A 22,769-nucleotide genomic window follows, 5' to 3' on the forward strand; every position below is an offset into this window, starting at 1 on the left:
AATGTGGATGGATGCATTATACACTCTAGGTAGTGCTGGCTATTGGTTGGGAACAGACATGTCACTCCTTGGTTCCACTGTAAGCTTTGTCCCTGATCTTTTGTGTAATTTTAGGCAAGTCACTTTGCCTCTCTGCACCTCTCTGTTTCCATCTCTAAAAGGCTGGGGACATATACCCATACAGGGTATTATAAGGCTTAGTTAATCCATTTGTGTAAAGCACCATGGAGATGCATATTTATCATCACTTGAATAATTTGTGTGTGATATTTTAAATGAAACTTATGATAAACAGAACTCTCTAGCTGTAAATATTTGGTAAAAGTCATGATACTGATATTTGAGATTATTTTGGTACTAACGTTAAGTTCCTTTCACTTGCCGGTATCTCCCTCCATATGAAGTACAAGTCAAATACCGTGTCTACTAGCAAAGTATCTGATGTCTGAAAACCATATGCTATTAGAAAAACAATTGAACACACACAATACAATGCTCTAGGCTGGATAACAGACGTTAAGATCCAACTGTAGTGACACCATTGCTTTCACTGTTCTACTATCATCATATGTAAGACGAAGCCATGACATGCTGTATCTCCATGAAAGAGAAGCAAACTCTTTGGAAAATCATGGGAGACAGGAGAGATTCCAGAGGACTGGAAAAGGGCAAATATAGTACCCATCTATAAAAAGGGAAATAAGAACAACCCAGGAAACTACAGATCAGTTAGTTTAACTTCTGTGCCAGGGAAGATAATGGAGCAAGTAATTAAGGAAATCATCTGTAAGCACTTGGAAAGTGGCAAGGTGATAGGGAACAGCCAGCATGAATTTGTAAAGAACAAATCATGTCAAACCAATCTGATAGCTTTCTTTAATAGGATAACGAGTCTTGTGGATAAGAGAGAAGTGGTGGATGTGGTATACTTAGACTTTACTAAGGCGTTTGATACGGTCTCGCATGATATTCTTATCAATAAACTAGGTAAATACAACTTAGATGGGGATACTATAAGGTGGGTGCATAACTGACTGGATAACCATACTCAGAGAGTAGTTATTAATGGTTCACAATCCTGCTGGAAAGGCATAACAAGTGGGGTTTTGCAGGGGTCTGTTCTGGGACCAGCTCTGTTCAATATCTTCATCAACGATTTAGATATTGGTATAGAAAATACGCTTATTAAGTTTGCAGATGATACCAATCTGTGAGGTGTTGCGACTAATCTGGAGGATAGGGCCATAATTCAAAATGACCTGGACAAATTGGAGAAATGGTCTGAGATAAATAGGATGAAGTTTAATAAAGGCAAATGCAAAGTGATCCACTTAGGAAGGAACAATCAGTTTCATACATACAGAATGGGAAGCAACTGTCTGGGAAGGAGTACAGCAGAAAGGGATTTAGAGGTCATAGTGGACCACAAGCTGAATATGAGTCAGCAGTGTGATGCTGCTGCAAAGAAAGTAAACATGATTCTGGGATGTATTAACAGGTGTATTGTGAGCAAGACACAAGAAGTCATTCTTCCGCTCTACTCTGCTCTGGTTAGGCCTCAATTGGAGTATTGTGTTCAGTTCTGGGCACCGCAATTCAAGAAGGATGTGGAAAAATTGGAGAGGGTCCAGAGAAGAGCAACGAGAATGATTAAAGGTCTAGAGAACATAACCTATGAGGGAACGCTGAAGGAATTGGGTTTTTTTAGTTTAGAAAAGAGAAGATTGAGGGGGGACAGGAGAGCAGTTTTCATATATGTAAAAGGGTGTCATAAGGAGGAGGGAGAAAACTTGTTCATCTTGGCCTCTGGGGATAGAACAAGAAGTAATGGGCTTAAACTGCAGCAAGGGAGGTTTAGTTTGGACATTAGGAAAAAGTTCCTAACTGTCAGAGTAGTCAAACACTGGAATTAATTGCCCATAGAGGTTGTGGAATCTCCATCTGTGGAGATATTTCAGAGTAGGTTAGATAAATGTCTATCAGGGATGGTCTAGACAGTATTTGGTCCTGCCATGAGGGCAGGGGACTCGACTCGATGACCTCTCAAGGTCCTTTCCAGTCCTAGTATTCTATGATTCTATGAAACTCAATCAGAAATGGTAATGTATTAGTTAAGCTTCTTCCTGGGAATTGTTTTAATTATTTTATCTCCAGTACTCAAAATTCCTTAGGGGTGTATCAAGACTAGATCCCTCTTTTAACAGAGGGATATAAATTAGAAACTTCAAAATTGCAAATGAAGCTGGGATTTGAATTTCCCATGCTTCATTTGCATAATCGTGTCATGGCACTTTTTCGAAAAAGCACTATTTCTAAAGTGAAACCACAGTCTGGACGTGGTTCTTTCCAAAATAGAAGCCTTTTTCAAAAGATCCTGTAAACCTCAAAAAATGATGTCATCCATGTCTCGTTAGATTCATAGCAGACTTTCATCACTAGACTACCCATTCTCGTTTCAACTGGGGAGCATGGTCAAGTGCTTGAAGATCTTAACAGTGGAGTTCTACTTCCAGCTCCTCCATGACTCACTTTGTTTTTTTAAGTAAATGCCGCTGTGTCTCTTGTTTTTATATACAGGCAGTCCCCGAGTTACGCGGATCCAACTTATGTTGGATCCGCAGTTACGAACGGGGCCCTCCCTCTCCCTGGTCTCCAGCAGATCAGGGAGAGGAAGCAAAGCGGTGGAACACGGGCAGTGGACAGCCCAGATGAGCAAAGCAGAGCAAAGCCACGGAGCCCGAGGGCAGCAGGACAGCCACGGCGCGTCTGGGCTGTCCCGCTGCCCCAGTGCTCTGCGGCTTTGCTCCGGACGCCTGTGGTACAGCAGCTGGGGCGCTGCCGGTTGGTCCCGTAGCGCCGCTCTGGGTGCTACTGGACCAACCCGGCAGCACCCCAGCTGCTCTGCCCCAGGCATCCTGATTCAGCCACTGCTGGTCAGTTTCAGCAGCGGCTGAATCAGGACCTGGGGCAGAGCAGCTTGGGTGCTGCTGGGTTGGTCCAGTAGCGCTGAGGAGCAGCGGCTCTACTGGACCAACCCAACAGCACCCCAGCTGCTCTGCCCCAGGCATCCCCAAGTCAGCCGCTGCTGAAACTGACCAATGGCCGACTACAGGAAGCCCCTGACCCGGGCTTCCTGGAATCAGCCGCTGATCAGTTTCAGCAGCAGCTGACTTGGGGATGCCTGGGGTTCTTAAGTTGAATCTGTATGTAAGTCAGAACTGGTGTCCAGATTCAGCCGCTGTTGAAACTGATCAGTTTCAGCAGCGGCTGAATCTGGACGCCAGTTCCGACTTACATACAGATTCAACTTAAGAACAAACCTACAGTCCCTATCTTGTACGTAACCCGGGGACTGCCTGTAGTGCTAATTCTCTACTTCATAGAGGTGTTCGCAAAATTCTTTGAGATCAGAGGATATGGTCATGCATTTCATTTTAAGGTTTTCTTTTGTGAAATAAACAAAGATTTTGTCTCCCAAACTAGGAATGGTCTTTTATTTTGGAAGCATGCTGTATATTATGAGAATGGGTATAAGGCTGTATGTTTTGTAAGATGGAGCGTATTGCATGACTGTCATGTCCTGTGGGCCTTAAACCCATGTCTATGGGTTTACTGAAGTTCATTATGCTCAAATCCTCCTTCCTATGGCTTACTGGTATCAGCTAGATCCAGGATTTCTTGAAGCTCATCATAGGCAGATGAGGCAACCTCTGAGCTCCAACCAGGGAAGCACCAAAGCTCGACTGGCCTGCTACCCTTACTTCAGGCAAACTGAGGAACAGAAGCTATCTGTACAGATCCCTTCCTGATTCAGACTATCCTGTCCTCTTGATTCTTGACTTGACCTGATTCCTAGTACCTGATTCTTCGTTTGTCACCTCCTGATTCCGAACCCCGACAGGGGGATCCAGTGCCTGTCTCTGTGTTAACCTGCAGACTGGTTACACCCATCCAGGCCCTGAAAACGAGAGCTTTTTCAGGTGAGGAGTGCCCATGTAGTTCTCCAATGGATTTGTTAGAAAAAGAAGGAAGAAAGATCTAATACCAGTGACTGTGAAGATCTATTTTTAATGACACAGCTACTTTGAAGATAATTTAATAGAAATCGCTTGATGCATTTTAAACATTGAGCAGTGGTTTCTAAAATAGAATCCCTGCCTTCAAGAAGTATGCAGAACAGCTCTCACAACCTGGCTTTCACTAGAGAGTGACCCAGTATATAGCCTTAGAATAGAGCACCCTCAGAAGGAAAGGAACTTCATAGCTTAGGTCTGTCTCTAGTTCTCATAGAGATTTTCTTTTTGAGTGGAGGTAGGATACTGCAGGATCCTCTTCTATCCCCTTTATTACGCTCCTTTCCACATCCAAGTGTCCCATTTAAGACTGGCCCATGTTGGTCAAAAAAGATTGTAACCTTCATCCACATCAGGAACCCGTTAAGGGTAATTTTTAGTAGGGAGAGCCATGGTGCTAAATTTTTTTTTCTTTGGTTCCCAGAGGTTGAACAGTCAGTGCTGACCCTAGGATGTGCAGAGGGGTATATGAAAGCAGGTCAATGAACCATTGTTCATAATTCACAATGTGCTATGTTACAGTGTTTGACAGCGAGAGGTCTGGAAGATTCTGTTAGCTGGGAGGGAGACTGGCATTCTTGCTAGCAGGGATTCAGAGAGGGTTTCATCACTTACATGAGTAGCATAATCAAGGCCCCACTTATGAGGGAGTGTGGCTATAATAGATCCCTCAAAAGCAAGGCACAGTTTGCCACCACAACCTTGGCATGGACTTGAAACCTCTCTCACATCTAGCAATGTAGTGAGATGCCCCAGGTGTCTGCCCACAGTATAGCCTCCATTGAAACATCAAACTTATTTCCATTTACTCAACCTTGTACGAGCAAGGCAGCTGACAGTTCATGAGGTTGCGGTGAATCCTATATTCCCCTGAAAGTCTGGGTGTCTCCTCTCCCTTAATAGCCTGATGCATTGAATTACTATTGACAGGTATATTTCAAGAGGCAGGGAAAAGCAGCTCTCTCACTTCATGTTTTTAATAATGAAGTGAGTTGTTAAAGTTGTAATCCTGTGGGGTTGAGAGTCAAGATTTACAGATAATTACTGCTAATGTGATCTTCATTAGCTGTTTCTGTCAAGGAATCCCTGACCTCAAGGCCTATGGGGTGAGCTAGTTCTTATTTGAAATGGTTTAGATGGCAAGATGTCAGATGCCCATACATTAGTTGAGGTTATTGGCTGTATTGTCCAGTGATCAGAAAAGGAATGATAGGATCAGCTACATGACTGGAATGATAAAAAAATAACTGAATACACCCTAATAGAAAAGCACGTGAAGAGGTGTTGTGTTGAGGAAGAGTTATATGAAAGATACCATTACTGACAATTCAGAAGAACAGGATGTAGAAGGCTGGGATGCTTATAAATCAGGGTGTGTCTAGACTACAGTGTTTTGTCGACAAAAGTGGACAAAACTATACCTGCATCCACACTGCCTTTGAGTTATGTCGACATAACCTCATTCTACGAGGAATAACACCTTTTATCGACATCTACATCAAAGCAGCTTGCTTTGTCGACAGAACTGGATGTAGTCTAGACGCTCTTTGTCGACAAAACCCTGTAGTCTAGACATACCCTCAATGTTGTTAACCCCCAAATGAGGAACTGGAGGGGGTCTCTTTCAACCCTCCAAGTCAAATCAGGGAACAGAATAAGCAGCTCTTAAACATCTATGGTATGTAGAAAGAGAAACTGCATTACCCTAAGGAACATCCGAGGTCACATACTGCCAATAAGAAAACATCCTTGATGCTTTTAAAAGTTATAAATTACTTGAAGATTTGCCCAGTGTTGCTTAGGTTCTTAACTCCAGTCAGTTTTGTTTCTCTTCATTTAAATCATCGTTCTGGGGTGGGGCCGGGGATTAGGCATTCAGCAAGCAGGTTGCCCCAAGAAGAGAAGACAACCCCAGCCCTCTCTCACCAGAGCATTTTGGAGCCAGGTGAGAAGCACCTGTTCATGGCTGCTGAAGATGCAATAGGCACAGCTGGAGGAGGTGGATATGTCCCCTAGCTGGAGGGATAGACAGGCATAAAACAAACAGACACACAAACAGACAAACTCTGAAATAAATAGCAGATAGCTTCTCCACCTCTGCCCTCTGCTGGCCCAAAGGGGTTACAGCTGTCCTGATCTCCATCGCTGACCTCTTGCTGCCTCCCTGTGATCATTCTACAGTATAACTGTTCCTCCTATCAGAACCCTTCCTTTCCAATTTATGAGAAACAACTGAATTCCGGGCATATCCTATTGTCCGGGCACAACCAAATCCTTACCTTGCTTTAAGTGACGATAAGAGGCCTCAGCCCTTTCCACTTAGGAGGTGTTCTTGAACAAATGGGCTCACAGATGGAGAGACACAGACAAAGTTTCTAAAATATATAGCAGATAAACTTTCTAATACAAAACATCTTGCAACCATCTTGAGGGCAATTCTGCATAAGGCTTCATTCTGATTAAGTAAGATGAATTGATCGTTGAACTAAAATTCATGGTTGCCTAAATACAAGTGATTAAGACCTAAATTTGTTTAATGTGTGGCATTTTTCTTAGTAAGGATCTTGCTATGGTCATCCATGCCTTTGTCATTTCAAGATTAGACCCTTACAATATGCTACACATGGAGCTCTATTTTAAAATCCATTTGGAAACTAAGCTGGCATAGAAAGTGATAGCTCTCTCTTCAATAGCATAAATTGCTGTGACCATGACTGACGTTTGTTCTAATCTATAAAGCCATAAATGGCTTGGGTATTGTGATCCAAGAACCACTTAATGCCAACTGGCGGGGCTATGGGCATCTCATGGGTCTGGCATGTATATTCTAATTCACCGAAGAGTGTCATGGGACATCTCAAATAAAAGCTGTATCACAGTGACAATCAATATAATTGTGAAACTGACATCTGGTTGTTGCATTGAACATGTTCTTAAAGTCTGTCTCTAGGTACTGGTCACCAGCCAAGATTTGCTATCAGACGAGAAATGATTATCTAACCAATTGTTTACATATAATTTAAGTATTCTATAATTCACACTGGGTCTCCTTCCACCAATCTGAACTGCATATTAATAAAGGAATGTAAGAACTCCAAAGAGAGAAGAGTAACAGGAAGAATCAAACAGTGGAGATGGAAGAGGGAAGAAGGGGGAAGGATGAACCCTACTCTGAGGTTCACATCAAAAATTTACTTTAGTATATTTGCTGAACAAAGAAGTAGGGATGATTCCCAGAGGTAACCCCAACTCCCCTCCACATGCTTTCCACAACCCTGCTTGATCGGAGAAGCAGAATAAGTATCAGAGGCATAGTGTTTCCTTATGATAGTGTGTGAGCTGTGACTCTAGAAGTAATTAGTGAAATACAAGCAGGTATGCTATGGGCACCCGCATAGCCCCACAATACGCCAACATTTTTATGGCTGACCTGGAACAATGCTTCCTCAGCTCTTGTCCACTTACGCCCCTTCTCTACCTACGCTACATTGATGACATCTTCATCATCTGGACCCATGGGAAGGAGACTCTGGAAGAATTTCACCACGATTTCAACAGCTTCCACCCCACCATCAACCTCAGCATGGACCAGTCTACACGGGAGGTCCATTTCCTGGACACAACGGTGCAAATAAGTGTCGGTCACATCAATACCACCCTACTGAAAGCCTACCGACTGCTATGCTTACCTGCATGCCTCTAGCTTCCATCCTGGACACACCACACGATCCATTGTTTACAGCCAAGCACTGATATACAACTGCATATGCTCCAACCCCTCAGACAGACACCTACACCTAAAAGATCTTCAACAAGCATTCTGTAAACTACGATACACACACGAGGAAGTGAGGAGACAGATTGACAGAGCCAGACGTGTACCCAGAAGCCTCCTGCTACAGGACAAGCCCAAGAAAGAAACCAACAGAACACAACTGGCCATCACCTACAATCCTCAGCTAAAACCCCTCCAACGCATCATTTGTGATCTACAACTCATCCTGGACAATGATCCCTCGCTTTCACAGGCCTTGGGAGGCAGGCCAGTCCTTGCCCACAGACAACCCGCCAACCTGAAGCATATTCTCACCAGCAACTACACACTGCACCACAATAACTCGAACTCAGGAACCAATCCATGCAACAAACCTCGGTGCCAATTCTGCCCACATATATACACCAGCAACACCATCGCAGGACCTAACCAGATCAGTGATACTGTCACTGGTTCATCTACTAACATAATATATGCTATCATGTGCCAACAATGCCTCACTACTATATACAATCGGCCAAACTGGACAGTCCCTATGTAAAAGAATCAATGGACACAAATCAGATATTAGGAATGGCAACATACAAAAATCTGTAGGGGAACACTTCAATCTTCCTGGACACACAATTGTAGATCTAAAAGTAGCCATCTTGCAGCAAAAAAACTTCAGGACCAGACTTCAAAGAGAAACTGCTGAGCTACAGTTCATCTTCAAGTTTGACACAATCAACTCTGGATTAAACAAAGACTGTGAATGGCTTGCTAACTACAAAAGCAGCTTCTGCTCTCATGGAATTCACACCTCCAGATCAGCTACTAGAAGTGGGCCTCATCCGCCTTGATTGGATCCACCTCGTCATCTCCAGCCTGATTCTGGCCTGCATATTTATACCTGCCTCTGGAAATTTCCACTACATGCATCTGACGAAGTGGGTCTTTGCCCATGAAAGCTTATGCTCCAACACTTCAGTTAGTCTATAAGGTGCCACAGGACTCCTCGCCGCTTTTACAAGCAGGTAGTTACTTATCTTAGAAAGCAGGGCGATTGCTGCTGAAATGCACAGCCTATAGGATACACCACAGCAGAAATTAGATTCACTCTGATAACCACCCTTTGTCTCTGCTTGTTTGGGGAATCTCCCCAAAAGGTTGTATGCTTCAATGAACAGCCTTAGTGACACATGCACACTCCTTCCTTCCCTGTCCCCCACCACAGCAAGCAGGATTCCATACTTTCTCTCAGAATTGGCTTGACGAGGAAGGTAACTTTCTAGCACTCCTCACCCTAATAGCCAAGTGCAATGACATGGTAAACAAGAAAATTGAAAGTGGAACGTGCAGTGCAAAATGCACCCTTTCATTAATGCAAAATAAAATCATTCACCTTGTCAGAAATGGCACTTGAATACCTAAGACAAGAAATTAAAGAGGCTAATGTTTTCTATATAATGAATGGAGAAACGAAAGACATCAGAAAAGTAGAACATGTCAGTCATGTTGAGATATTATTTACATGGCATTGTAAATGAATTTTTTTTTTTTTTTTTTGGTTTCTATCCTGTCGGGTCAGTTGGTATCTTTCCTTCAGAACATGAATAAAACATTGTTGTGGTGTGGTACTGATATACAGAACTGTATTGCCCATACTTACGATAGTGCCCATGTTGAATGGAAAATTTTAGTGTTGTGCAAGCTCTCCTATGGGAGGAAATACTGCAGTCATAGCATGCTCACTGTTTCAAATCAAATTCAATTTAGTTAGTGTGGTTGTTTGCAAAGGAATCAAATATGGAATTAATGTTTCCCTATCCTGGAGAAATTGTACACGTTTCTCTCTAGATCTGCTATACACACAAAATTCATAGCCATTAACGAGGGAAACAATTACAAACAAAAAATAAAGTTTTGAAACAGAAGTTTTTTGAGTCTCGTGGATATGCCCAGTTTGTGCTTGCAATGTTGTGAAAAAGATAGTTTTATCCATTCTTGTGGCACTCTCTATACTACCTCAAGGTGTGTCAAGAGAGACAGGGCTGTGGGTGCACAAGGTCTTAGTTTGGTGTTAGATTGACTTACGTGTCCCTCTGTATGTTCACAAAAATTCTCTGACTGCTTAAAGTTATACCTGACTACTTGCAAGCAGGTCTGCAGACCAGGGGAGGGGAGAAAAATGGGACAATTGCCCTGAGGTCCAGTGATTCAAAAGAGCCTGGAGCTTCCAGTCACCACTGCTTCTATTGTGGTAGCAGCAGTGGCCAGACCCCTGCCAGAAAGCCATGCAGTATGCTCTGGGCAGCTCTGACGGCTGGTGGAGGAGGGTATGACTCTCCACCCCGCCCCTTCCGGGAGTATGGAGCTGAACTCCGCCCACATTGCTGAGTGACCCAGCACGTCTGTTGGCCCCCCTGCCTGCACAGTGGAGTGTAACTTGTCTCAGGCATATGTATCTCTTGTCACCAAAATCAGTGAATTTCTGAACATGAGATATTGGGAGGAGACATTCAATAAAATATGAAGTGAAATACAAAGCAGGGCTACAAAAATGATTATGGGCATGAAATAACTTCCCTATGAGAAGAGATTAAAAAAATGCAGGGATTGTTCAGCTTACAAAAGCAACAGCTAAGGGGAGATATGATAGGGAACTATAAAATAAATGTGAAAGGGAGTAAGGAAGTGTTATTTAATCCGTTTGTAAAACACAAGAACTAACGGTCACCTCTGGAATATTAATAGGCAGCAGGTTTAAAAAAATGTTTAGAATCTCAAACAACATAGGGCCCAACTGTGGACTGTTTTAAAGGCCAAAGTATAACTAGATTAAAAAAAAGAGAACTGGAAACTTTCATGGGGGATAGGTCCCTCAATGGCCATTAGCCAAGATGGTCAGGGATGCAACCCTGGGCATCCCTAAACAGATGACTGCCAGAAATTAGCACTGTGACAAGGGATGGATTACTTGATAAATTGTTCTCTTCTGTTCATTCCCTCTGAAACATCTGGCACTGTGCACTCTTAGAAGATGGGATTCTGGGCTATGTAAACCATTGTCTGATCAAAGTATGTCCATTCTTATATAAGCTGTTACCATCGCTTCAGAAAATGATATGAAGCCCTGTGAAGTTTGGAGATTACTCAGTGGTGTATGAAAGTGCCTAAAACATTCCAGAAGAACCTTTTGACTAAAGTAGTTTCAAGTGCAGAACAGTTGCTCTGAGAAAAAGGAGACTTCAGGAAATGCACCTTTTTGCTAGTGTTTGATAAAATAACTTGAGAATTTCAGAGAAGATTTTTGAAAATATCTGTTCTTCTTGGTGCCTATTACCTTGACCCTAAGTATGAGAACTTTCTTGACTTTCTAAAATGAAAGCCACTCACAGAACACTATGAATGTTATTTTAACAGTGTGGAGATTAAGATAAAACTCTTGCCAATATTAACTGAATGTTATGAAGAATAACAGAAGTCCAAGATTGACAGCCAGCTGAAGCTGCTAATTTTCTCAGATAAATATAAACTTGACTTCCACAAACTGCATAAATTGTGTGTGATTGGTGTTAATATTCCTCAATCAAGTGGTTCGTGTGAAAGAGCATTTTCATGCCTTCAATGGGAGAAAGATTACCTGAGGAACCACATGACACGTGACAAATTACAGGACATAGCTGTCATGGCTATTAAAAAAAGTTGTCAATCTCTCTTAATCTGAAGTGAGTTGTAAACAGCTTTGCTACTGTTCAGAGTAAGTATAACCAGCTTCAATACAGCAAATAAAATTCTACCAAATAATTTTCTGTAGCTATAAAATAAGCGTAGCAAAATCCTTACTTCCTCAATAATAGTCTTTGCCACTCCTTTACTCCCCTGAACTAATTATTTTAACATTTTCTCTTCAAAGAAGACGTCCTATCATACTTCACCTTTGAAACAAATGGACAAGTTTTCTTCATGAAAAAAGGGATCTCGAACTGGGCTGGGTTGAAAACAAGAGAGAGAACGTTGGGTGAGAAAAGCTTTTTCAGACAATTAGTCTCATGTCTAAAACATGTTATGATTTTTTAATGTAACTGTTTATTTCCAATATATTTTCTCACTTGAATCTGTGATCTTGGATAATAAATGTATTCTTATTTTCATTACAAATATCTCTAAGTGTTGTGGTATTAAGCAAAGAGGTGATCCTAAGTTGAAGCTTGCAAACTGGCATGTACTTTGGGAATAGCAGTCCTGGTAATTCTGTGAGTGCGCAGTGGATAAGAGGCTGAATACTACAGGGAACAATCTGAGGAGTTGGGGGAGGGCCTGTTGCTTCCTGTACAGAGAAAGCAGGGCCTGGAAGTTATTGCTTGTGCTGTCACAGACTGCTGGTTTCAGGGAATTTATCCACAGCAGACACAAACATGACTTCCTCAAGATGAGGGTAGATAGTGCTGAGGTGCCTCAAAGCCCTAGATACCCCCTCAGAGCATCCGAGCTGTTTACATGAGAGACCACCTCTTTCCTCTTTCATAATGCCCCTGTTGAAAGCAGAGGCAATGAAGCTAAAGCTGTCTTGGTAAACAAGAGAGGTTGTTTCTGCCAGGGATTGTCTGTGAAGGATCTTTCCCTTTAGATTCTATCCTTGCTCACCATGCATACTTTGGTCTAAACATGTGACCTATTTCAAACCATTAGGGCTTACTAGAGGGAAAATAAGTTTTTGTAGAAGCTGAAGTTTGGGGAATTTCAGTTTCATGACTTTGTACAAGGAGAGACTTAATTTGGTGCTGCTATCTGTATCTTTGTAGGGTTGGTTTTTTTTTTTATTATTTCTCTAAGACATATAGAGCCTGGGATAGATTCCCTAAAACTTGTACATTTAAAATACAAATAAATCTATTTTTTAACATGAGTTCTCCCTATCATGCTGCTCAGGGATCAGCAGTTACATAGTTGATTATGTCTTTGACACACAAAGTAGGTATAAAGCAAGATGTATTGAAGTTAAGTCTGATCCACATCTCTGGGGTTACAACTGGTCATGAACTACCAATATTGAGGCAAGAGGTGCATTCTTTCCCAGCGTTACAGCACTGGAGTAGTTGTACAGACCACAAACCTAACAGTGGAGTAAAACTGCGTTAATGACATATTTATGAGTGAATAAACCAGTTTGATTCCTTGGGCTAATGGAAGTCAGATTTCTTATGAAATGCCATGCCATGATAGATGTATGGTCATTCTAAAGCGGGTATTTTATGTGATTCACACATAAAATCAATATTAGATGCTTTATGGAAAGGCATAAAATCTCCATGATATGCCTAACTGTGCACTATTTTATTATTGGAGGAATTTTTCCCCCAGTTTAGCTGGTATTCAGGATAAACTACAAAGCTCAAAGAATGAAAACAATATTTGAGCTACTTGAAAAGGCTCAAGAACTAGAACACAGGTCTACCGAGCTCAGGACAGCTGCTATTACCACTATAACACCAGGGAGACATGCAGAAGCACAGCTAAGGAACACTATGGAGAGTAGGCAACTTAGAAAGTACTGGCCAAGAAACCCAGAGAGTTAGTACTCTCTGACTGGCAAAACATCTTATACAAACTTTAGCCTACTGAAATGCTAGCCTGTTACTACCTCTGATCTCTGGTCTCCAACCTCAGCCTGCCTCTAACCATGAATATTGCTTATGGAACCTAGCTCTTGCTATTCTTACAACTCCTGCCTGATTACTATAATTCCTAGTGGGGTCACCACCCCATTCAAGTCAAACCCCCTTCTACACTTGTGCCCCACTTCAGAAACCCCTCTTGAAATCCAAACTCTATCCCAGACCCCACAATCCCTCCATTAATATCATAGAAAAGAGTGGCCACTGACCACTTTTCAAATTCTTGGACCCCCAAGAAAAATTATTGCCCACCCCTACTCTTCACCAACCTCCACAAAATGAGACCACACTTCTAATCTCCTTCTTGTGGAAACAGAAAACTTACCAGAACAGAACTTAGCAATTTGGCGCTGTACATAGGAAAAAAAAATCCCAACCCTCTAAGTGATCCTGGTTCTTCTGAAGCCCAATATTTCATTGCCCTTATTTCAAGCCCGAAGAATACAAATGTTTTGGTCAACAGTTGATTCAGCCCTTTTTGAAAATCCAGCCACAATACTTGATGATTCAATCACATCTGAAAGCAATTCCACAGGATAAATAATTCACGACCCAGGAATTCCTCTTCCTCTTTCTCCACAAGATAGCAACAGTTTCTGAGTTATAGGGTATGTCTAGACTGCATTCCTCTGTCGGCAGAGGTATGCACATTAGGCAGGTCGACATTGCAAATCAAGCGGGGATTTAAATATCCCATGCTTAATTTGCATAAAAATGGCCACCGTTTTTGCCGACTCAGCACTTTGTCAGCAAAAAGCGGCAGTCTAGAGGGTGATGTGTCGAGAAAGAAAGCCTTTTTCAACAGATCGTGTAAATCTCCTTGCCGGAGGCATAAGGGATCTGTCAAAAAAGGCTTTCTTTCTCAACAGATCCCCCTCTAGACTGCCCCTTTCTCCCGACAAAGTGCTGAGTTGGCAAAAACAGCAGCCATTTTAATGCCAATTAAGCACCGGATAGTTAAATCCCTGCTTCATTCGCAATGTCGACCTTCCTAATCTGCATCCCTCTGCCAACATAGGGATGCAGTCTAGACATACCCAGTATCTCATGGGGAACTATTATAGTAAAGTGAAATGTCACTATGAGAGGAGTAAAATTTAACTATAATGGAGGTGGGGAGTAACGGATTGAAATGTTATTGTAGCAACCCAGAACTTTTCTCTTCCTGCTCTATAAACTGAATTTTGCTATAACCGAGTTCACTATGGACTGATCTGACTGACCTTGCTGAGAAGTAAGATCTGATAGAAGTTCTCCTGAAAAGCTATGGGCTACAGACATAGATCTCACTGCAGCCAAGGAGACAAACTCAACTTTGGTATAAGTAGGCATAGCCCCATTTAAGTTAATGGTGCAGCACCCACTGCAAGAGTGCTTATTATGGCCTGTAATTTACTAACTACATTAAACAGAAGCTGGGGGATCTGGGGATTCTGCAGTGAGTTTTGTAAGAACAAGGCACCTCTGACCTTTCTTATAGTAAAAATTGTTCCCCAGGCAGATATCTTGTCTATAATGCAGTGAACACATTATGTCACTGGCTGCCAACATTCATGAAAGGCTCTTTCATCAGGGTTGAGATGTGAGGGAGGAATTGCTGGGTAGAGAGTGGCGATGGTGGGGGGGGGGGAGAGAGGAGGAACCTTGCATGCTTCAATGAATATTCATTACATCCTCTAATTTATTATCATGTTTACAGCCAAAAATGCAGAGCAAATTATATTCTACATCAGGTCCGGGGGGTGGGAGGGCGGCGTTATCTCCACTGCTTGGACTGGTACCAAAATAAAGCACATTACAGAGAGAAACTGCAACGAGGGGCATTAATATTTAATGTGTTGGAGACAGTAATGCTCCTTATCACAAAAGAGTGAAGGGGGGAGAAGGAGGAGAAGACACACCTAATTGCTGGCTCCACCAATTTATGTTAATTCAGTAAATATAATTTTTAAAAGGGGAATATTCTAGAATGCTGCCTACAAAGAGTCTCAGCAACAGCAAGTTCTCTGTGTGGTGCTCTGATGATTTGATAACCTAAACACATGGAACAACTGACAATGCTCGGTGAGAAGTAAGTGTATTGGGAAAACTTCATATGCCACAATTTGGAAAGGAAGGAGAGCATGGGGAAAATTTTGAAATTTCTAGTACATGGAGAGGGAAACCAGGTCATGGAGATTCTTGAAACTGACATTTCTTGTCAAGAATCAGCACATGGAGAAAACTTGACCCTGTTAGTACAAAAGGAGATGATCCATCACTTTGGAGAAACCCAGCACAGTGGGCAATTTCCAGTGGCAGGGGAGGGGAACCAGCACATAGAGGAAGTCCCAAACTGCCACGATATTAGGAAAAAAACTTATGCGTGAGGTTACTTCAAACTGCCAGTGCAAGGGAGTATCAGCACACATTCAAAAACAAAGCTTCTCATGTGTAGGCAAAATACTTAGTACATCCCAGGAAAATAGCATCAGCTACTGGAGTCTTTCAAGGAGCTTAGATATCATAGTAAGAAAGATCATGAAAAATACCTAGAGATGGAGTAAAAACAAATATGCTTGTATCAATCTCAGCAGGTATTTAAAGTTTCAAGGGAAAATTTCATACTACCTTGTTACAACCAGGTTGTGACCACTCTTCCTTCACAGAATTATCAGTTAAGGAGCCCTTAACTGTCATTTCTCAAGCAGCACCATGTGTCTCCACAGGCAGGTCTTCTTTCTGTTCTCAGTCCTAGAAGGAAGAATGGCTGTTGTGTCCATCACGGCTCCATGGAGAAGGGAAGGGGATACTTGCTCTTTCTTCCCAGTGGGAATAGGAATAAAAGGGAGTGAGAATCCAGATGTCTGACAGAGCTAAAGCCCTCCCACATACCTGCTCCGGTATTTTTAGCTTCAGATTCTAATTGCAATTAGAGTCTTAGCTCAGAGCATGGCTCAGGGGTGAGCTACAGCTCCACTCAGCCAGTCACTCATTCCTAGGGAATACCATGTGCCTCGGGCATTGTTTGGCTATTCATGCACTGGTATTGCTTGAGTGTTAGTTAGCATTCTGTTCACCCTAACTCCGTGCAGACAGAGACATGGCTTGGCTACACAGACATTGTACAATCAGGATTCAGCTTCCCTGTCCCTGACATGTTAAATTGTTTTCTCACAGAGCTGAGGTCATCCTAGCTGAGCTGTGAGTTACCACACCTGGCTTTCATTTGTTTACCCCTTGACTGCTGCTGAAAATAGCTGTGCAAAGAGGCAGCTTTTATAGAAGGTCTTGTGTTGTTGGTGGCTCTAGAGCCATGCATTTGCTGGATGGGTCTAGTTTCACAGCCTACAATGTAGCCAGTCATAGCACTATCTGCTATTGATCTCTTCCTCACCAGGCCCACAGAGAGATTTTCAGGGAGATGAAGTTGGGGTACATGGAGAAAGATTATAGCATAGTAGATCATCATTCAACAGAGTCCTACTTGGAATTCAGTGGTATACGTTTTTAAGTGTCTTGACACGAGCTAGAAGCTTTAGCACACTCCCTTGTATATAGTCTCCCATATGTATAATAGCCATCTGTGTTATTTCCGCAGTGACGTCACAACACAAATGCATATAGAGCACTGCAAGCTGAACAGTGCTGATCCTGGTCAGTACCTGGATAGAAAATCTCCAAGACAACTGCAGGTGCGGCAGAGTTGGAGGCCCTGCTTCTTTTGTTTCAGCATTAAACCAAAGGCCCCACTGTGGGATTATACAATGTTCCCCTGGAGGTGTCCTGCCAGGATGAGACTTGTTCATTAAAATTTCCCATAACTTTTTACCCCACAAATGTGTTTTCACCCTAACCTAAAGGGCCTCTCACTAGCATGAAGTGATAATCTTATAGAACAGGTCACAACTTTTCCAGCTAACATTTTCCTAATCAATTTCATAGGGGCAGATATATTAATCTGTAATTTTTAAAACAATGAACTGTCCTGCGACACCTTAAAGACTGACAAATGTATTGCATTGTGAGCTTTTGTGGGTAAAACCCACTTCATCAGATGAGTTGGAATGCAAATAAAAATTAAAATTTTTGCTGGAAAAAATCATTGATTTCAGTAAAATTTAATTTAGAAAAAAAAAGCTTGCAATAGGGCATTACAATAATGTTGAAACAATGTAGTACTGACTTTTTTGGAACAAAGTTTCAATTTTCCATTTCAAAATGACTTCGAATTTCTTTTTTTGTTTCCAATTTAGAAAGTTGAAATTAGAAAGAAACAATTCAGATCAACTGAAAAAAGCTAGTTTCCAGGATTTTATTTTGTGGGAAATATCAAATTTGTTTTTATCAGTTTCAAAATAGAAAAATAAAAGTCACAAGATCTCCCACAAAATAGAAAACATACCTCCTGACAACCTCTACAGTTTAGGATCTGTTGCTTCATTCAGTATTTGGCCTATCTGCTATGTGCCAACAAAGGTGCCAAGTATTTCAACATGTAGGGATGTAGATTGAATGTCTTTTCAATAGATATGGACTAATAGCACAAACTCAGCTTCATTGAACAGATATGATAACTTTCAGTTTCTATTGATCTGTGCCAGTGAAAACTTATCCATAGATGTTTAAGAACTATAGTGCCCAAAATAATTTCGGTGATAATGTGGATTCCAGTACGTCATTTCATTAGGATAGCTCTCCAGGTTCCTTTGCCAGTCCATTACATTAAAAAAAGAGAGAGTGAGAGAGAGAGAGAGAGAAAATGAGCAAATTAAATTCCTCTCTTATGTATTTACTTGTGGCTACCGTACCTCACATCCACAAGACTATAACCCTCTCAGGTGAAGTCCAATCACCCTAAGTGAGTTAGGAGCACAAGTCCCATTGATTTTCACCTTTAATCTATTAACAGAGCTGACATCATCCATAAAGCCAACTTGCTGACTGTGTGATTTTCACATTGCTGCAGCTAGAATTCAGACCCGCGTAGATATCAGATTTACTAGGACAGCTATAAAGGTCCCAGAGCTGTATCTCAGATGGATTTATACTTATGGAAGCTGGGCCTTCCTTATTGCACAGACAGCAGCATTTAAAAAACTGCATCGGTTGATTCTGTACTGGGAACAGTGGGGCAGGGGTAACAACATGGGTCTTTGCTAACTAAGGGTATGTCTACACTACCACCATAGCTCGAACTAGGGTGGTAATATAGGCAACTGGAATTGCAAATGAAGCCCGGGATTTGAATTTCCCAGGCTTCATTTGCATAAAGCCGGGCGCCGCCATTTTTAAATGTCCGCTAGTGCAGACTCCGTGCCGCACAGCTACTTGCGGCATGGACTAGGTAGTTCAGACTAGGCTTCCTAGTCCAAACTACCGTTACTCCTCATGAAACCTGTCCGAAGCCTAGTCCGAACTACCTAGTCCGTGCTGCCTGTAGCCGCGCGGCACAGAGTCTGCACTAGCGGACATTTAAAAATGGCGGCGCCCGGCTTTATGCAAATGAAGCCCGGGAAATTCAAATCCCGGGCTTCATTTGCAACTCCGGTTGCCTACATTACCACCCTAGTTCGAACTGGGTTGTAATGTAGACATACCCTCACATAGGATAGGTGGGGACTCCGTTTCATACAGGGGAACAGGTACAATTTCAGAAGGCAAGAAAGGGGTGGGGGAAACAGAACAGCTAAAGGAAAAAGAAAAACTTGCTAAAAGGGTAACTACCTACCAGAGAACTATAGAGACAACACAAAAAATTCTGGATATTTACATTCCCCTGGCAACAGCACTGCCTGTATTCATTCCTGCTTAGAAAACTCTTATGCTGTATGAATATTCTAAAGCAGGGGGATAGGAGAGGATTAAAGGAATGCCAGAGACTCAACACGATGACACTTCCAAAAATGATAAATTTAAGAATAGCTCACTGGAGATATTTCCCTGGAAAGAAATATGGTGGCTGCAAGCAGCCAGCAAGTGGCACAAGCATTAGCATTCAGCCTGCACTCCCTGAACCCAGCCAAGAAATATGAATAATGCAGAAAAATGAGAGGATTCAAGGCAGAGGATTAGGCTGTTCATCTTCAACGTTGTAATTATCTCTTTTTCTGACTCTAATAATTTGGGGGAGGGGGGAAGAAGGGAGGTAGCATATAAATACACCCCACCCCTCATATAGCCATGTACTAAGGCACAATTACGTCCTTCTTAAGTTCCAGTGAACAATCCCTGTGGTTATGTGTGCAAAGCTGTGATATATGTATTGCACTTGGGGAGGTATCAAAATCCGACTGCTCAGAAAATTAACATTACTATTTTAAAGAACTAGGGGTGATGGGGTGAGGTCCCCTTTGCCATAGGGGCTCTTATTGGACCATGGATGTTGCCAGACCGGAGAGTCCCAGTTTAGGGAGGTACAACTGATGTAAATGTCAAGATATTAAGGAAAAAGCATGACAGTAGAAAATATTGTCTAAAAAAATTCCAATGTCATTTGGAAAAACAATACCAACAATTATGAAAGTAGTTAAAAGATACCATTTGAGTAATTTGTGATTAAAGCAAATATGATTATAGGATGCATTAACAGTGTGTCATGAGCAAGACACAATAAGTCATTCTTCCGCTCTACTCTGCTCTGATTAGGCCTCAGTTGGAGTATTCTGTCCAGTTCTGGGCACCCCATTTCAAGAAAGATGTGGAGAAATTGGAGAGGGTCCACAGAAGAGCAACAAAATGATTAAAGGTCTAGAGAACATGACCTGTGAAGGAAGACTAAAAGAATTGGGATTGTTTAGTTTGAAAAAGAGAAGACTGAGAGGGGACACGATAGCAGTTTTCAGATATCTAAAAGGGTGTCACAAGGAAGAGGGAAAAAATTGTTCTTCCTGGTATCTGAGGCTAGAACAAGAAGCAATGTGCTTGAAGTGCAGCAAGGGAGGTTTAGGCTGGACATTAGGAAAAAGTTCCTAACTGTCAGGGTGGTTAATCACTGGAATAAATTACCCAGGGAGGTTGTGGGATCTCCATCTGTGGAGATATTTAAGAGTAGGTTAGATAAATGTCTATCAGGAATGGTCTAGAGCAGTGGTCCCCAACATGGTGCCTGGGGGTGCCATGGCGCCCGCGGAGGCATTTGTGTGTGCCCGCCAAGTGCTCAGGGCTGGCCTGGCCCCGGGCACATGGCGCATGCATGGTGCCGGAGCCAGCCCGGGCGCATGGTGCATGGTGAGTGCCGCGAATTGGTCGCCCATGCTCTGGGCACACGGCGCATGGGGAGAGCACTGGCCCCGGACGCACAGCACTTGAGGGGGGGGCGCTGGTCCCGGGTGCGCGGCGAATTGGCCACCTGCACTCTGGGTGCGTGGTGCTTGGGGGGGAGCGCCGGACCCGGGTGCACGGCACATGTGGGGGGAGTGCCAGCCCTGGGCGTGCAGCCCTTGGAGGGGACACCGCCCCTGGCCACGTGGTGCATGGGGGGTCCCTGCCCCCAGGCACACAGCTAAGGGGGGGCCCACCCCCGGGTGTGCAAGTGTCCCCGCTCTCTGGTGCCTGGCAGGCGAACGGCTCGCCCCCTGGCGCCCGGCAGCCTCAAATGGTCGGGGACCACTGGTCTAGACAGTACTGGATCCTGCCATGAGGGCAGGTAACTGGTCTCGATGACCTCTTGAGGTCCCTTCCAGTCTTAGTATTCTATGACTCTATGATAGAGAACAACTTTAAATGACTTGGAAGATTATTTTGATTGAAAAGTTTACTCATGCTTTATTTCTTTCAGTCTTTTCACATGGAAAAGCCAAATGTAGCAATGACAAAATGAAATATTGGATAAAGCACAAACTAACCCAAAATGTTAAATGATCTTTTTTTGAAGACACCGCTCTAAGTATTTTTCATTATTATTTTTCATTTTTGCTTAGACTATGCTTGTTTCCGACTGGGAACTGAAAAAGGAAGTGCCAAAATAGAGTAATTTTGACCCCACTATATTTCTAGCCTAATTTTGCAGACCCATAAGGATTTGAGAGTCTTGATGAAGTCTGTGTGTCACCTATCCCCCACTTTCTGATCACTGACTTTGCAAACATTTTGAGTGAATTATTTTTAATCCAATGAGGACTGTCAATCAGAAGTGAAACAATGGCAGAATAATGCAATTCTTGATTAAAAATGTAAAGAGTGGAGGGTGCTAAAAATAAAATAAAAAGCAAAAGTGAGAAAAAAATGTTTCCCAATTTCATAATGGTCAAAAGTCCTGGCTTTGCAAGCTGTTTCCTGTGTTCAGTCTTCTGGGTTTACAGAAAGTGCCATTGGTTTTCAGGGAGCTCTGTATGGATTCAAGGGTTTTCCCATTCACAGCAGCTTTCAGGATCAGAACATAACACTACACAAGAGAATACAACACAGTGATGAGACTTCAGATAAAGATGTGCCTCATCATATACAGGCAGTCCCCGGGTTACACGGATCCGACTTACATCGGATCCCTACTTACAAATGGGGTGATCCAACCCCGCACTAACTGCTTCCCCCCAGCAGACCAGGGAGACGCGAAGCTAGAGACCCCCTCCCCCCCCCCCCAGCAGACCAGGGAGACGCGGAGCGGCTTTTCTCAGCAGACACCTCAGCTTGAGAATAAAGGACTGAGGGAAGTGAGGTGTGGGAGAATAAAACTGAGCTCTGGAGAAATGTTTGGCTAGAGTTTCCCCTACAATATGTACCAGTTCCGACTTGCATACAAATTCAACTTAAGAACAAACCTATAGTCCTTATCTTGTACGTAACCCGGGGACTGCCTGTATCTCAGTGCAGCTGTGTCCATGGAAGCCTCTTTCTTTTTTACTCCTACATCTTGAGGATTCTTTGCAAACAAGGCAGATACAAATAATTAAAGTGACTCCCCTGATTTGGCCTTAGAAAGCTTCAAGAACTCCAGCTATCACGGCCCCAGCAGTTGGAAAACTACAAGACCGCTATGTAAATCAGCAACACCACTCATTTAGCATCTCTATTCTTTCCCTTCCTCAGACTCTCATCTGTCACCCTCCTACCCACTGATATCCCTAGGTTAGCTGCTCAGGAACCAACTCTTCCAGAGAGTACCAATTTCAAACAGGACCACACACAGCGTCTATCATTATCCAAATATGAGAGGAAGCTGCATTTAAAGGGGGCTTCCATCCATTGTCACCTTCAAATTACTGTAGACATTAAACACTTGCAAGACCACTGAAAACAGGACTGACAAGAGACTTCACCGGGCCTTAGCGGGTGCTGGCT

The sequence above is a fragment of the Pelodiscus sinensis genome, chromosome 5 (genome assembly GCF_052426305.1).
Source record: "Pelodiscus sinensis isolate ZL-2025 chromosome 5, ASM5242630v1, whole genome shotgun sequence".
NCBI classification, from domain to species: Eukaryota; Metazoa; Chordata; order Testudines; family Trionychidae; genus Pelodiscus; species Pelodiscus sinensis.